Below are 19,378 nucleotides of genomic sequence, written 5' to 3'. Positions count from 1 at the left end.
GTACGCAGATACCTGATATGTGGGGGGGAACGACTGTTTTGGCGCATGGCAGAGCTCAGAATGGAAGGAACGCCGTTTGACTTTTTCAATGCAAAATTGGCTGGAATTCAGATTGGACGCCATGTCACGTTTGGAGAGTCCCTGATGTACCTAAACAGTGGAAACCCCCTACAAGTGACCCCATTTTGGAAACTAGACCCCCCAAGGAACTTATCTAGATATGTGGTGAGAACTTTGAACCCACAAGGGCTTTACAGAAGTTTTTAACGTACAGCGGTACAATTAAAAAATCATATTTTGTCCACAAAAATGATCTTTTCACCCCAATTTTTATTTTCCCAAGGGTAACAGGACCCTAAAAGTTATTGTGCAATTTGTCCTGAGTACGCTGATACCCCACATGTGGGGGTAAACCACTATTTGGGCGCATGGCAGAGCTCGGAAGGGAAGCAGCGCCATTTGACGTTTTTGGCTGGAATTGAGATCGGACACCATGTCGCGTTTGGAAAACCCCTGATGTACCAAAACAGTGGAAACCCCCCACAAATGACACCATTTTGGAAACTAGACCCCCTAAGGAACTTATCTAGATGTGTGGTGAGAACTTTGAACCCCCATGGGCTTCACAGAAGTTTATAACATAAAGCCATACAATTAAAAAATCATATTTTTTCCACAAAAATGATCTTTTCACCCTCAATTCTTATTTTTCCAAGGGTAACAGGACCCTAAAAGTTATTGTGCAATTTGTCCTGAGTACGCTGATACCCCACATGTGGGGGTAAACCACTATTTGGGCGCATGGCAGAGCTCGGAAGGGAAGCAGCGCCATTTGACGTTTTTGGCTGGAATTGAGATCGGACACCATGTCGCGTTTGGAAAACTCCTGATGTACCAAAACAGTGGAAACCCCCCACAAATGACACCATTTTGGAAACTAGACCCCCTAAGGAACTTATCTAGATGTGTGGTGAGAACTTTGAACCCCCATGGGCTTCACAGAAGTTTATAACATAAAGCCATACAATTAAAAAATCATATTTTTTCCACAAAAATGATCTTTTCACCCTCAATTCTTAGTTTTCCAAGGGTAACAGGACCCTAAAAGTTATTGTGCAATTTGTCCTGAGTACGCTGATACCCCACATGTGGGGGTAAACCACTATTTGGGCGCATGGCAGAGCTTGGAAGGGAAGCAGCGCCATTTGACGTTTTTGGCTGGAATTGAGATCGGACACCATGTCGCGTTTGGAAAACTCCTGATGTACCAAAACAGTGGAACCCCCCCACAAATGACACCATTTTGGAAACTATACCCCCTAAGGAACTTATCTAGATGTGTGGTGAGCACTTTGACCCCCCCAGTGCTTCACAGAAGTTTACAATGCCCGGGCGTGAAAATAGAAAATTCGTATTTTTTCCACAAACATGATATTTTAGTCACCATTTTTTTATTTTCCCAAGGGTACCAGGAGAAATTGGACCCCAAAAGTTGTTGTCCAATTTGTCCTGAGTATGCTGATACCCCATACGTGGGAGAAAACTACTGTATGGGCACACGTCGGGGCTCGGAAGGGAAGTAGTGACGTTTTGGAATGCAGACTTTGATGGAATGGTCTGCCGGTGTCATGTTGCCTTTGGAGAGCCCCTAATGTACCTAAACAGTGGAAACCCCCCACAAATGACACCATTTTGTAAACTAGACCCCCCAAGGAACTTATCTAGATGTGTGGTGAGCACTTTGAACCCCCCAGTGCTTCACAGAAGTTTACAACGCCCGGGCGTTAAAATAAAAAATTCGTATTTTTTCCACAAACATGATCTTTTAGTCACCATTTTTTTATTTTCCCAAGGGTATCAGGAGAAATTGGACCCCAAAAGTTGTTGTACAATTTGTCCTGAGTATGCTGATACCCCATATGTGGGAGAAAACTACTGTATGGGCACACGTCGGGGCTCGGAAGGGAAGTAGTGACGTTTTGGAATGCAGACTTTGATGGAATGGTCTGCGGGTGTCAAGTTGCCTTTGGAGAGCCCCTAATGTACCTAAACAGTGGAAACCCCCCACACATGACACCATTTTGTAAACTAGACCCCCCAAGGAACTTATCTAGATGTGTGGTGAGCACTTTGAACCCCCAAGGGCTTCACAGAAGTTTATAATGCCAGGGCATGAAAATAAAAAAATCGTATTTTTTCCACAAACATGATCAATTAGTCCCCAATTTTTTTATTTTCCCAAGGGTAACAGGAGAAATTGAACCCCAAAAGTTGTCCAATTTGTCCTGAGTACGCTGACACCCCATATGTGGGATAAAACTACTGTATGGACACACATCAGGGCTCGGAAGGGAAGTAGTGACGTTTTGGAATGCAGACTTTGATGGAATGGTCTGCGGGTGTCATGTTGCCTTTGGAGAGCCCCTAATGTACCTAAACAGTGGAAACCCCCACAAGTGACCCCATTTTGGAAACGAGACCCCCTAAGGAACTTATCTAGATGTGTGGTGAGCGCTTTGAACCCCCAAGGGCTTCACAGAAGTTTATAATGCCCGGGCATGAAAATAAAATAATCGTATTTTTTTCCACAAACATGATTAATTAGTCCCCAATTTTTTCATTTTCCCAAGGGTAACAGGAGAAATTGGACCCCCAAAAGTTGTTGTCCAATTTGTCCTGAGTACGCTGACACCCCATATGTGGGAGAAAACTACTGTATGGACACACGTCGGGGCTCGGAAGGGAAGCAGTGACGTTTTGGAATGAAGACTTTGATGGAATGGTCTGCAGGTGTCATGTGCGTTTGGAGAGCCCCTGATGTACCTAAACTATTGAAACTCCCCACAAGTGACCCCATTTTGGACACTAGACCCCCCACGGAACTTATCTAGAAGTGTGGTGAGCACTTTGAACCCCCAAGTGCTTCACAGAAGTTTATAACACTCGGACGTGAAAATAAAAAAATCATTTTTTTCCACAAAAATGATATTTTTGCCCCCAATTTTTTATTTTCCTAAGGGTAACAGGAGAAATTGGACCCCAAAAATTGTTTTGCAATTTGTCCTGAGTAGGCTGATACCCTACATGTGGGGGTAAAACACTGTTTGGGCGCATAGCAGAGCTTGGAAGGGAAGGAGCACCATTTGACTTTTTCAACTCAGAATTGGCTGGAATTGAGATCAGACGCCATGTTGCATTTGGAGAGCCCCTGATGTGCCCAAACAGTGGAAACCCCCAATTCTAACTCCAACCCGAACCCCAACACGCCCCTAACCCTAACCCTAGCCCTAACCCTAGCCCTAACCCTAGCCCTAACCCTAACCCTAACCCTAGCCCTAACCCTACCCCAACACAGCCCTAGCCCTAACCCTAACCCTAACCCTAATGGAAAAATGGAAATAAATACATTTTTTTTATTTTATTATTTTTCCCTAACTAAGGGGGTGATAACGGGGGGTTTGATTTACTATTTATGGCAGTTTTTATGTTTGGCGGCTGTCGCACGCTAAAAGAAGCTTTTTATTGTAAAAATAGTTTTTGCATCACCACATATTGAGAGCTATAATTTTTCCGTATATTGACCCACCGAGTCATGTGAGGTCTTATTTTTTGCGGGACGAGTTGACATTTTTATTGGTACCATTTTCGGGCACGTGGAATTTTTTGATCGCTTTTTATTCCGATTTTTGGGACGCAGAATGAACAAAAACCAGCGTTTCATGAATTTCTTTTGCGGGGGGTGTGTTTACACCGTTCCGCGTGCGGTAAAATTGATAAAGCGGTTTTATTCTTCGGGTCAGTACAGTTACAGCGATACCTCATTTAGGTCGTTTTTTTATGTTTTTGTCGGTTTTAGGCAATGAAAACTATTTTATATAAAAAATAATTATTTTTGCATCGCTTTATTCAGCGAGCTATAACTTTTTTATTTTTTCGCTGATGATGCTGTGTGGCAGCTCGTTTTTTGCGGGACAAGATGACGTTTTCAGCGGTACCATGGATATTTATATGCGTCTTTTTGATCGCGCGTTATTACACTTTTTGTTTGGCGGTATGATAATAAATCATTATTTTTTGCTTCTTTTTTTGTTTTTTTTTAAGGGGTTCGCTAAAGGGGTTAACTAATGGGACAGTTTTATAGGGCGGGTCATTACGGATGCGGCGATACCTAATATGTGTACTTTTATTGTTTTTTTTTTTATTATTTGCAAAAAATGGATTTATTGGGGGAATATTTTTTTTTTTTTTCTAATATATTTGGCGATTTTTTTTAAATTATTTTTACACTTTTTTTTATTTTTTTTTTTACTTTATTAAATAGTCCCAGGTGGGACATCACTGTCCTGTGACAGATCGCTGATCTGTCACATCACAGATCACTGTGACAGATCAGCGATCTGACACAGGCACTGCAGAAGGCTTCCTCATGCCTGCGCTTTGCAGGCACTGAGGAAGCCAGCTTCATCAGGCCCCCGAAGGCCCCCGTCGCCATCTTGGATTCGGGGGCCTGGAGGAAAGGAGCCCCCCGCAGCAGCGCTGCACATTACGCTGCCGTGGGGGGCTCAGGGAAGCACGGAGGGAGCCCCCTCCTTGCCGATGCTTCCCTTTAACCCCCGGTACACCGCGATCGTGTTTGATCGCGGTGTGCAAGGGGTTAACGTGTCGGGGGCGGTCTGTGACCGCCCCTGACACATTGTGCCGGGTGTCAGCTGTGATAATCAGCTGACACCCGGCCGCGATCAACGGCGCTCACCACGTGGGCGCCGTTGATCGCGGTAGACGTACTATCCCGTCCACGGTCATACGGGCCCGGGTACCGTGGACGGGATAGTACGTCGGATGTCAGGAAGGGGTTAAGCAAAAAAATCACATATTAACATAAAGATTTTTTTCTATTAAAAACAAATATAATTACATTTTAAAATATTTTGTTGGGAAATACTGCAATAAGTCCTGGTAGTGCATGTGCTGCAAACCTGGGCCAACCACCTTTCATAATCTATAAGCGTGAAATGAGCTAGTATGTCATTATCAAGAATGATTACACCAGAGACCATAGAAAGAAAGATGTGTCCTTGATAGAGTTGAGCAACTTTTGGTTTTTTAGGGTCGCGTTTCGTTTCGTAAAACCCGACTTTTCCAAAAGTCGTGTCGAGCAAGATCGTCCGATTATAGGGAAAAGTCGGGGTCGTCCCGAAACACGAAACCCAATGTAAGTCAATGGGGAATAAAAGTCGGCAGTGAGAGGAGGACAGGAAACACACCTACAGTGCCCATTTGAATGCCAAAAGCATCAATTCTTCTTACTTAAGCTTGTCAACCTTAATTAACTTCATAATACAAGTTACGCACTGAAAAATGGGGGTTATTTGGCTAAAGTTGTGGGGGGGGGGCTGGCTCCAGGTTTTCATGTGCCCTGGGCGAAAGAGCGCCCCTTTAACACATACCAAAACTCATCATGCTCCGATACGGCAGAGAAATAGCGGTATAGTACAATGAAAAATACTTCACTTTTTACATCTCATGACGAGGCCCATCTATTTCTCCATACAGAATCATTGGTCCCATATAATGTTTGAAACAGTATATGATGAGCTCCACATAATGCTACAGTATATGTTGGTCCCCATGGATGAAGCTCCACTGTCTTATGGGCCCAAATAATGCTCCAAACATAATGGGCCCCATTTCTAATGCTCTAGTGTATAATGGGCCCTGTAAATGCTGCTCCAGTGTCTGATGTCCACCTTTGGAATGTTCCAGTGTATGGTGGGCCCCATCTATCATTCTCCAGAGTAACGTGCTCCCCAAAAATTGCTGTCCCAACATTGAAAACAATCAAATAAGTCTCCTCGCTAGGGAATCCCTGTACTAGTCTGGACTCCTCGTCGTCCCCATCTTCCATCTCACTGCACAGTATTTCAACCTTGCAAGTGCTGTGATCCTGAGCAAGCAGGGGGGGCCCACTCGTTGGCGACGGCACTGGCACAGGGCCCCTGATAGTACGGTGGTGTGTCTGATGGCGGGTGGGCCGAACCTGCACTTTCATCTGCAGCTTCCTCTTTGTCACCGTGTAAGATGGAACTGTATATGGGAAGGGTAACCTGAGTTTCATCAGGGTCAGATTCAGGCCGTGTAGCGTGCAAGGGGAATGTAGTGGTCTGGGTCAATGTACCAGCAGATTCATCGAGCAGTGGCTGGGCATCAGTGCACTTGTGTCGCCCCCAGGAGTACGGTCGCCACAGTGGCATTACCTTCCTCCTAGGGAGTGTGATGTCATGCTTGGGAGCAACGAAGGATCTCTCTAGCAGGTTAACTGATTGGGCGGCGTTATTCCCACGAGTCATGACCCTCCAAACAGCGTTCATGAAGGCAAATTGTTTGTTTTACGTGGGCAGTATGGTTGCAAAGCTGAACCTTAAAGGAATGTCCAGAAGGGCACCACCAGGAGTGGAGCCTACGGTTAAATTCGACTCCACCTGGGAAACCTCAACCATGCCAGCTACAGAACAGATGCACACATTGCAAGCTTAATTCCGTTAACGAACGAGACTCCGTCATGCCCCGCGGTCCGAGTCCGGCTTACTAGAGGGACACGTGAGGCTCTGGAACATGAGATTGGCCAATAACTGGTGTGTCATGCCCTTACATGTCCGTGGCTGCATGTGCGCTACACTGAAAAGGCCAGCGTTTGTCGCTTACAGGTGCAGATAACCCGCTGAACAACGTTAGTGATGGGGATCACTGATTACAATTATTACCCGCGAACAATGATTTCCCAGTAAGTGCAGGTCAACTGCAGTTCTGGAATTAGGCCTAACCGTCATTCCTGAAAAAATGAAAAACTTACGTGTGCAAACCACAGGTGCTGTAGCTTGCTTAACAGCTCGCCAGCCGTTCTCACGCCCAGTATGGATTACACGTGATTGCACAAAGGTTAGAAAGGGTACCGTATCCCCAGATAACATGTATGGATAGCGTACACATTCAAAATATATGTCTCAGGAGGCAGGCTCAGACGGTGTTAGGCCCAGTATGGATTGCACGTGATTGCACAAAGGTTAGAAAGGGTACCGTATCCCCAGATAACATGTATGGATAGCGTACACATTCAAAATATATGTCTCAGGAGGCAGGCTCAGACGGTGTTAGGCCCAGTATGGATTGCACGTGGTTGCACAAAGGTTAGAAAGGGTACCGTATCCCCGGATAACATGTATGGATAGCGTACACATTCAAAATATATGTCTCAGGAGGCAGGCTCAGACGGTGTTAGGCCCAGTATGGATTGCATGTGATTGCACAAAGGTTAGAAAGGATACCGTATCCCCGGATAACATGTATGGATAGCGTACACATTCAAAATATATGTCTCAGGAGGTAGGCTCAGACGGTGTCAGGCACAGTATGGATTTGACGGCCCAGATTACACAGCGGAGGAGCAGGGAGAGGTAAAGATTGCAAATGCTGGGGCCCTGCCCAAGCAAGGGGGCCCACTCGTGGGCGTCGGTACTGGCACTGGGCCCCTCATAGTACAGCGGTGTGTCTGACGGCGGGTGTGCACCACCACCGTCAGAGACACTTGATTGCACTATGAGGGACCCTGTGCCAGTGCCCGCGCCCAAGAGTCGGCCTACCCACCTGTCCAGGGCAACGGCACTCGCACGGTGTCGTGCGCTAGGTGGTGACCCCTGCCATGGGGGGGGAGGCAGCACAGTTAGGGAGTTTTAGAAAGTGGCATATGTTGATGTTGGACATTCAGCTGATGCAAAAGGCGAAATAGGTCAAGTCCCAGGAAGAGGTGGACCAAAGCAAGCCATTTTTCTGTCACCCTATGTGTCATCAGGGGAAGGTGGGACAAAATCCTTGGAAACCCATGCATGGTTCATTTTAATGAAGGTTAGATCATCCACATTTTGGGTTGACAGACGGGTCCTTTTTTCTGTCAGGATTGATCCAGCTGCACTGAAGACTCTTTCCGATAGCACACTTGCAGCTGGGCAAACGAACTCCTGTAAGGCATATTGGGCCAATTCAGGCCAGGTGTCCAGTTTAGCGGCCCAATAGTCAAAGGGGAATGACCTGTGTGGGAGAACATCGATATGGGAGGAAAAGTAGTTTGTAACCATGGTTGACCACTGCTGTCTCCTGTCACTTTCCATCGATGCAGTATTACCAGTTGTGTGAGCGGTATTTGAAAAATCAGTCCACAACATTGTCATGAAACCCCTGTCTCCAACGCCACTTCTGCTGTGTGCACCACGAACACCTCTGCCAAGCTGCCCCCGGCCCGTACGGCTCGTGTGAGAACCATCACCGCTGCTGTGTGCGGGGAATGCCTCAAGCAACCGATTTACCAGAGTTGCTTGTTTATTAGCCAATATTAGGTCAAGGTTCTCCTGTGGCATGATGTTTTGTAATTTGCCTTTATAGCGTGGATCCAGGATGCTGGCCAACCAGTAGTCGTCTTCGTTCATCATTTTGGCAATGCGGGGGTCCCTTTTTAGGATCCGCAAGGCATAATCTGACATGTGGGCCAATGTTCCCGGTGTCAATGATGCACTGCGAGTGCTGGTTGGAGGAGCACTTTCTGGCAAATCCACATCCCTCCAGTCACGCACAAACCCTGTACCAGACCTTGCCACGCCAACATTTTCACTTGCCCCACGAGATGCATCCTCCTCCCCTAAGTAATCATCCCCATCATCCTCCTCCTCCTCTTCTTCCTCCACCTCGTCCAGGAGAGGTCCCTGAGCAGACAATGGCTGAATGTCATCAAGGATTCCCTCCTCCTCTTCCTCCTCATCAACATTGGCTGCAGACGCCTGCTCCTTAAGGTGCGTCAAAGTTTGCATGAGCAGACGCATAAGTGGGATGCTCATGCTTAGGATGGCGTCGTCTGCGCTTACCAGCCGTGTGCATTCCTCAAAACACTGAAGGACTTTACAGAGGTCTTTCAGCTTCGACCACTGCACACCTGTCAACTCCATGTCTGCTCTCAAAGTGCCTGGCCGTGTATCCTCCCACAAATGCATTATGGCCTGCCTCTGCTCGCACAGCCGCTCCACCATGTGCAGGGTGGAGTTCCACCTTGTTGCAATGTCGATAATGAGGTGGTGGTTGGGAAGGTGGAGCAATCGCTGCAGCTTCTGCATACGAACGGAGTGTACAGGCGACCGGCGGATGTGCGCGCACAGTCTTCGCACCTTCTGGAGCAGGGCTGTTAACTCCGGATAATTTTTGAGGAAGCACTGCACCACCAGGTTCAAGGTGTGAGCCAAGCAAGGTATGTGGCTGAGTTTTGAAAGGGCTATGGCTGCCACAAAATTACGGCCGTTATCACTAACTACCTTGCCTGCCTCAAGATGTACACTGCCCAGCCATGACTCAGTTTGTCGCTTCAAGTACTCGGCCAGCACCTCGGCGGTATGTCTGTCGCCCAAACACATCATCTGCAACACAGCCTGCTGACGCTTTCCACTAGCTGCTCGATAGGGGGACACATCGTGTGCAACAGTGGCAGCTGCAGATGGAATGCTCGTACGACTGCGCTCTGTGGACGAGCTTTCGCTTCTGGAGGAGGAGGAGGAGGAGGAGGAGGAGGGTGTAACGCCTACAGCCAACTGTTTCCTATACCGTGGGCTAGGCAGCACTGTCCCACCACCGCTGTCCCCTGTGGACCCTGCATCCACCACATTAACCCAGTGCACAGTGATGGACACGTAACGGCCCTGGCCATGCCGACTGGACCATGCATCAGTAGTGAGGTGCACCTTTCCGCTCACTGACTGCTTGAGTGCATGGACAATGCGGTCTTTCACATGATGGTGGAGGGCTGGGATGGCTTTGCGAGAGAAGAAGTGGCGACTGGGTAGGTCATAGCGTGGTACTGCATAGGCCATGAGTTCGCGGAAAGCTGTGCTTTCCACCAACCGAAAGGGCATCATCTCAAACGAGATTAGTTTGGCAATGTGGGCGTTCAAACCCAGTGTACGCGGATGAGAGACTGAGTACTTTCTTGACCTACTCATAGTGTCTGGGAGGGTGAGCTGGACTTGAGAGCTGCATATGGTGGAAGTAGCGGTGGACAGGGCGGACTGAGAGAGGGTTGATGATGGTGATGGAGTTGGTGTTCTTTCTGATGGCCTAGAATCAGTCTTTCGTTGATATAACAGTGGGATTCCCTGACTGCTGTGGTCTTGCAACGACACCTCAACATTTGCTGCTGTGCTAACCGGTGGGCTTACAGTGGGGGAAACAATGTAGCGTTGCTGACTACCTTCGTTGTGATCAGTTGCACATGTGGCACTTGAGGTTTGGTGTTGTGTCCACGCTTGCAAGTGCATGCTGGTTAAATGTCTAAGCATGCAACTGGTATTCAAATTTTTCAGATTTTTCCCTCGGCTAAAGGTCTTTGCGCACTTCTTACAGATAACCTTGGCCTGATCATGAGGATTTTGTTCAAAAAAGTGCCACACTGCACTCTTCCTACTTTGGCAGACATTTTGCGGCCTAGCACGCTGTGATCTTTTGACCCTCTGGACAAGCTGTCCAGCAACTCTTTTGATGTTTGGAACCTGTCTTTGGAGTGCTCCGGGCCTGCCAGATAACAGCTGTTGCGATGTCGATGTCTGCTGTGGATGCTCCTCATCTGAGCTATTGGAAGCAGCACCCTCTTCCCCCAATGGATGCCAATCTGGGTCAACAACTGGGTCATCCATCACCTCCTCTTCTATGTCATGTGCACCTTCCTCTGTGTCACTGTGTATGGTGGTATAGTGTGCGGGAAGGGGCACCTGAGTCTCATCAGGGTCAGAATCTGGCTCTGTACACTGCGAGGACAATGTAGTGCTCTGAGTGAATGTACCAGCAGAATCATCCATCAGCAGCTGTGCATCAGTGCACTCCATGTCAGATTCATCTTGGCCTGGGTAATTCACCATTTCACTTGATAATCCAGGCATGGTATGTGAAAACAGCTCCATGGAGTAATCAGTAGTATGGCCTGCGTCATCCTTCAATCTTGGTTGGGGTGAATGACACAAGGAAAGGTGTGGTTCATGAACATGAGCCTCCAATGACGACTCAGTGCTTTTACTTTTTACAACTGAAGAAGAGGAGGCGATAGAGCTGGAGGCTGAGTCAGCAATGTAAGACAAAACTTTTTCCTGATGCTCTGGCTTTAAAAGCGGTTTGCCAACTCCTAGAAAACTAAGCGTTCGAGGCCTTATGTAGCCAGACGATGACGCAGGCTCAACACCTCCTGCATTCGGTCCTATTTTGCTCTTGCCACTACCATCAGATCCACCACCAACACCATCATTACCAGCTGCCAACCCCCGTCCAATTCCACGGCCTCTTCCACCAGCCTTCCTCATTTTTGGTAGAAATGTAGACAAAATCCAACAAACTATAAAATGTGAAAAACAAGGTACAAGGTGTCTATAGGACAGGGGAGATTTTGAATTTCTGAACACACTTTTGGACACTGGACACTTTTGGGTTGTGTGAGGCCCAATGAATATCTGAGCGCTATGTGACAGGCTCGATGGCACAGCTGTGACCTAAGTGACTAGAGGATAAGGGAGATTTTGAATCTCTGCACACACTTTTGGACACTGGACACTTTTGGATTGTGTGAGGCCCACTGATATCTGAGCGCTATGTGACAGGCTCGATGGCACAGCTGTGACCTAAGTGACTAGAGGATAAGTGAGATTTTGAATCTCTGCACACACTTTTGGACACTGGACACTTTTGGATTGTGTGAGGCCCACTGATATCTGAGCGCTATGTGACAGGCTCGATGGCACAGCTGTGACCTAAGTGACTAGAGGATAAGTGAGATTTTGAATCTCTGCACACACTTTTGGACACTGGACACTTTTGGATTGTGTGAGGCCCACTGATATCTGAGCGCTATGTGACAGGCTCGATGGCACAGCTGTGACCTAAGTGACTAGAGGATAAGTGAGATTTTGAATCTCTGCACACACTTTTGGACACTGGACACTTTTGGATTGTGTGAGGCCCAATGAATATCTGAGCGCTATGTGACAGGCTCGATGGCACAGCTGTGACCTAAGTGACTAGAGGATAAGGGAGATTTTGAATCTCTGCACACACTTTTGGACACTGGACACTTTTGGATTGTGTGAGGCCCAATGAATATCTGAGCACTATGAGACAGGCTCGATGGCACAGCTGTGACCTAAGTGACTAGAGGATAAGTGAGATTTTGAATCTCTGCACACACTTTTGGACACTGGACACTTTTGGATTGTGTGAGGCCCAATGAATATCTGAGCGCTATGTGACAGGCTCGATGGCACAGCTGTGACCTAAGTGACTAGAGGATAAGTAAGATTTTGAATCTCTGCACACACTTTTGGACACTGGACACTTTTGGATTGTGTGAGACCCACTGATATCTGAGCGCTATGTGACAGGCTCGATGGCACAGCTGTGACCTAAGTGACTAGAGGATAAGTGAGATTTTGAATCTCTGCACACACTTTTGGACACTGGACACTTTTGGATTGTGTGAGGCCCAATGAATATTTGAGCGCTATGTGACAGGCTCGATGGCACAGCTGTGACCTAAGTGACTAGAGGATAAGGGAGATTTTGAATCTCTGCACACACTTTTGGACACTGGACACTTTTGGATTGTGTGAGGCCCAATGAATATCTGAGCACTATGAGACAGGCTCGATGGCACAGCTGTGACCTAAGTGACTTGAGGATAAGTGAGATTTTGAATCTCTGCACACACTTTTGGACACTGGACACTTTTGGATTGTGTGAGGCCCAATGAATATCTGAGCGCTATGTGACAGGCTCGATGGCACAGCTGTGACCTAAGTGACTAGAGGATAAGGGAGATTTTGAATCTCTGCACACACTTTTGGACACTGGACACTTTTGGATTGTGTGAGGCCCAATGAATATCTGAGCGCTATGTGACAGGCTCGATGGCACAGCTGTGACCAAAGTGACTAGAGGATAAGGGAGATTGGATTGCTTTTAAAAAAGCAGTTTGCGGAGCAGTGGGTAAACAGCAATGCCAGCCTGTCAGGAAGCCTTAAAAGGCAGCCCAACAACCAACACTACTGATACACCACAATATAGCCTCCCCTTGCACTGCACACACAGTGACTGGTGTGTTGTGCAGGCCAAATTGCTATCAGCAGCAGAAGCAGTTTTTTTTTCTTCTCAGCAGGACAAAAAAAAAAATTGGGCTTGCTTTTAAAAAAGCAGTTTGAGGCCCAATGAATATCTGAGCGCTATGTGACAGGCTCGATGGCGCAGCTGTGACCAAAGTGACTAGAGGATAAGGGAGATTGGATTGATTTTAAAAAAGCAGTTTGCGGAGCAGTGGGTAAACAGCAATGCCAGCCTGTCAGGAAGCCTTAGAAGGCAGCCCAACAACCAACACCACTGATACACCACTATATAGCCTCCCCTTGCACTGCACACACAGTGACTGGTGTGTTGTGCAGGCCAAATCGCTAGCAGCAGAAGCAGTTTTTCTGTCTTCTTCCCTGCCTAACGCTCTCCCTACAGAATCAGCAGCAACCTCTCCCTATGCTAAGATCGGCAGAAGTAAGATGGCGGTCGGCGTGCACGCCCTTTTATACCCCCTGTGACGCCCACCAAAGCAAGCCAATCACTTGCATGCCCTTCTGAAAGATGGTGGTGACCCGTGCCTATGTCATCACGTTGCCCACAGTGTCCGTGGATCCTGATTGGCTGAAAAAGAGTGCAAAACAAACTTTTGAAACGCGACTTTGGCGCGTAAGTCGCCGACCTCGTGGCCGACCTCATCCTAGGGTCGGGTTTCGTTTCATGAAACCCGACTTTGCCAAAAGTCGGCGACTTTTGAATTTTTTCGACCCGTTTCGCTCAACTCTAGTCCTTGATAAAACAATGGCAGTTATTAATTTGTGTAGGATCCTATCCAGGTAAATAGCTTTACTGAAAAATATGAACAACATCCAGGAGACAATAAAAAGACCTGATTGCATGATGTTATAGGTCTTGCATCTTCTACCAAAGATTCATATATATCTTCCTACTTATTTAATAAATGGATTATATATATTACAATTCTGCACTCATACAAATGAAAATTAGAAGATGACACAAAGAGGCATGAAACACATCACATAATTAGTTCCCATTTGTATCAGGCTATTACTTTTTTATATAAAATATAAACATTCTATCATACATATGAGAGAAAGAAAGATTTTAAAAATATTTATAATTCTAATCTTAAACAACATTTATAATTTGTCCCCGTTTCCCTCTCCAGAAACCAGTCAGGTATTGGTTGAATGGTTTGCCCTGCACTTCTGTATGTAATTATATAATTGACCTGATAGAATAATGCTCAAAACAAAAGAGACTCTGCAGAGATCACACTTGTCAAGAGCTTTGTAATCTCATGAGCAACTCAGCATGAGAAGAGACATGAACATCCCCAGGATCCACCCAAGCCAGCTGTAGACACAGAGCATTTCATATGTAGATGACACAAGAGAGGGGTGGGGTCTCTCAAATCATGCATAGGCACGGAAAAAACTGGATTAAAAACACATGTGACATGGACACATATGAACAAGTCGGTAGGACACTGTTCATACCACCCACTGACTCAAACACAAACAGAGAGCACAGAAAGACAATTGTGCAGAAATATCCTGCAGTAAAACATATAACAGTAGTCAGCAAGTGCTGATTAAAAGATGATAACAAATACAACATCATTTGAAATACTAAATCTTCAAACTTCTATGATTCATGACATAGGTTTGGTTAAGTTCTTATGACATTATTTCTCAGCAATCATTTCAATTTTCTCTTTTTTGATAATTGTTTTTAAAAAAAATGTCTTTGTTAAGATGTGAAATTTTATTTTAATAACGGGGGTACCACAATGGGGTCAAATGTGATGCTTATTCCAAAATTTCAGTAATTTCTGAGTTGATTACAAAGTATAGATATTATTTTTCTTACCTGGAAATGGTCAATATTCATTCTATCTGTGAAATTAAAACATCTATAAATTGTTCTAAAATAGAAATGCAGACTAATGTAAATGTGACATAAGATCATGTTACAAAGAAAATCCATGGAAAATATGGAGTTATGTTAGAGTGCCATTTCATAGGAGGAAGGCATCATATATGCATCTCCACCTCCTGTAAAAGATAACTGAAGTGGTGGGATACATAGATAAGGTCCTCATTCACTATAATTGCAAAATGCAGAAGCCATGCTGTCAACACTTTTTTATTTGGCAGGATGTCCTCTACTTTAATTATTCTAATGCATGAGCATTATTATTAGGAATTTGTGCACTTCACACCTTGTTTTTATATATTTTGCTGATTTATATTACTGTATATCTGCATTTGTTTGTACTTTTATGGATGTATTAATATATGACTTATGACTACTTTTGTATTATTAAACATTTCTACACCTTATTGACCTGGACAGCTACCTCTATATATTTATCATTAAAAATATATAGACAAATTCATACAGATAGTTCAGACACTACATATCTACAATAATATAAACCAGAATCTTCTAAGGAGAAGAGGAACTTTATCAGGATGGTCTGCACTGTGTATCGGAATCTTGTTTTTTTATAACTGATAGAAACAAAGCAAATTATTTTTATTTGAATTATTGCAAATATTGGGAACTATTTTGTATTTATTGTAAATATAGCTATACTTTTTTATAATAGATCCTTTGATGAACAAATTGCCTAAATACCGATTCATGATAGAGATAAATACAGATTGATTACCGTAATTAAATTAGTTTTTGACATTTATACACCGGTAAATTATTACTTAGTAAATAGCAGGAAAAATAAATGTGATAAATAAAAAAAAGGATACATGACAGATAAATAGAAAAATCCTGACATATGACCATAGAGAGAGATTTGGAGGGAACCTTTTTTCTGAGAAGTTTTGTGTGAGTTCTTCACCTAATGAATAGACTTTTGCTATGTAAATCATATTTACTCTACCTGATACCCAAAATGGTGGAGACAATGACAGGAAACCATCCAGCCCCTACTCAGTCTGATATAAAGTGGGTTCTTTGCTCTGCCCTCATACATTCTGGAGAAAACCCTTCTAAACTCTTCTGCTATGCTTTTATCTTTGGAAGGAATAGATCATGGATGAATCGTCAAGACCAGAAACTATCTCCTCTAACTGCGCCACTAACATAGAGGAAATAAAAGTGATAGTATCAGTACGAAACTCTCATACACCAAGGAAGGAGGTTGCTGAATACTTGAGACGCTTCTGCACCATGTTGAAAGGTCCCACCAAGATCTTAAATAATTTAGGCTTCTGGACTGGAAACTGGTCTGTCATGGTCAGACTGAGCCAAGACCAGTCCTTACCTTTTGGTGGTCTCATGCATTTACCAGGAAGATGCACATTAGGAGACTCAGAAGCAATAATTTCTTATTTGGACAAGTCATTGAGTGAGCATAGAAGAATGACAATGGAATACAAGGAGGACAGCATAACAAATATCTGCGGCAGCTGCGTTGTGCAAGACTATATTTTCGAGGACTATCCCGGTGATATCAAGGAAATCCAGGACAGGACATCTAAGAAAGCCAAGAAGCAACAGAAGAAGAGTAAAAGGTAAGAGGACAATGCCCTCCACCGTTCATTACAAGGGTCTCCAGATATCATGTATCTGTTCCTGAGTAGTGTTGAGCTTTCCGATACCGCAAGTATCGGGTATCGGCCGATATTTGCCGTATCGGAATTCCGATACCGAGTACCGATACTTTTTTCGTATCGGATACCGGAATCGGAAGTCCAAAATGCAATGAGCCACAAAAGTGGCTCTGATTGGCTGCCAAAATGACGTCATCATGATGCGCTGTCTGTGCGCATCATGATGCGCCGTCAGTTCGGGCCTTCGGGGGGGCTGTGCCGACTGTCCGGGGGTCTGTGCAGGCTCCGGTGGTCTGTGCCGGCCTGCCGGGGGGCTGTGACGGCCTGCCGGTGGTCTGTGCAGACTCCGGTGGTCTGTGCCGGCCTGCCGGGGGGCTGTGCCGGCCTGCCGGTGGTCTGTGCAAGCTTCGGGGGTCTGTGCAGGCATCGTCCGATGGGACTACAAGTCCCATCGGGCGATGCCTGCTGCCATGACAGTGATTGACACATTAGCCAATGATGGGACAGTAGTAGTCCCATCATCCGGCTAATGTGTTGAATGTAAAAGAAAAAAAAAAAAATTACATGCTACATACATGCTACATACATACAACATGCATACTACATATATACTACATGTAACATACATACTACATATATACTACATGCAACATGCATACTACATATATACTACATGTAACATACATACTACATATATACTACATGCAACATGCATACTACATACATGCTACATACTACATGCATGCTACATACATGCTACATACTACATACATGCTACATACATACTACATATATACTACATGCATGCAACATACATTCTACATATATACTACATGCATGCAACATACATACTACATATATACTACATGCATGCAACATACATACAACATATATACTACATGCATGCAACATGCATACTACATATATACTACATGTAACATACATACTACATATATACTACATGCAACATGCATACTACATACATGCCACATACTACATGCATGCTACATACATGCTACATACTACATACATGCTACATACATACTGCATATATACTACATGCATGCAACATACATACTACATATATACTACATGCATGCAACATACATACTACATATATACTACATGTAACATACATACTACATATATACTACATGTAACATACATACTACATACATGCTACATACTACATGCATGCTACATACTACATACATGCTACATACTACATACATGCTACATACATACTACATACATAATACAGATATACTACATGCATGCAACATGCATACTACATATATACTATATATACTACATGTAACATACATACTACATATATACTACATGCTACATACATGCAACATACACACTACATGCTACATACATACTACATACATACTACATACATGCTACATACATACACACTACATGCTACATACATGCAACATACATACTACATACATGCTACATACATACTACATACATACCACATGCATGCAACATGCATACTACATATATACTGCATATATACTACATGCATGCAACATACATATATACTACATAGAAAACCAAAGACAAAACACAAAACAAATATCCTGGAATAAAAAAGTAAAAAAAATATATTGCAAAAATTGCATGAAGGTAGTAATAATAGTAATAAGGGTATTTAGTTAACATAATACAAGAGTTAGGACTGTCCCACAAGGGTTGCCGTGACGTGGCGGGATGGCTTCTACATTATTTTGATCAAAATTATGTTAACTAAATACCCTTATTACTATTATTACTACCTTCATGCAATTTTTGCAATATATTTTTTTTACTTTTTTATTCCAGGATATTTGTTTTGTGTTTTGTCTTTGGTTTTCTCTGTGTAAAGGTCATGTGTTCATATGCAATTACATTTTGCATGCACATTAATTTACTTTTTCTGCTCAGACCCAGTTTCTCATTTGTTTCATTGTGCATTCTGTGCATATAAGGGTGTGACCGCCCTGTTTCTGAGTTGGAAAATCCATCCTGTCTGGCCTATACTATTACTGGTGGTTCAGTCCCTCTGTCCTTGTTCACATTCACGTCACTTGACAAGTGGAAAGGTTTTAAATACAAGAGTTAGGACTGTCCCACAAGGGTTGCCGTGACGTGGCGGGATGGCTTCTACATTATTTTGATCAAAATTATGTTAACTAAATACCCTTATTACTATTATTACTACCTTCATGCAATTTTTGCAATATATTTTTTTTACTTTTTTATTCCAGGATATTTGTTTTGTGTTTTGTCTTTGGTTTTCTCTGTGTAAAGGTCATGTGTTCATATGCAATTACATTTTGCATGCACATTAATTTACTTTTTCTGCTCAGACCCAGTTTCTCATTTGTTTCATTGTGCATTCTGTGCATATAAGGGTGTGACCGCCCTGTTTCTGAGTTGGAAAATCCATCCTGTCTGGCCTATACTATTACTGGTGGTTCAGTCCCTCTGTCCTTGTTCACATTCACGTCACTTGACAAGTGGAAAGGTTTTAAATACAAGAGTTAGGACTGTCCCACAAGGGTTGCCGTGACGTGGCGGGATGGCTTCTACATTATTTTGATCAAAATTATGTTAACTAAATACCCTTATTACTATTATTACTACCTTCATGCAATTTT

This window comes from Dendrobates tinctorius, unplaced genomic scaffold (assembly GCF_039654945.1).
Source record: "Dendrobates tinctorius isolate UK_male_01 unplaced genomic scaffold, ASM3965494v1 ptg000028l, whole genome shotgun sequence".
NCBI classification, from domain to species: domain Eukaryota; kingdom Metazoa; phylum Chordata; class Amphibia; order Anura; family Dendrobatidae; genus Dendrobates; species Dendrobates tinctorius.
This window is presented reverse-complemented; position numbering follows the sequence as displayed.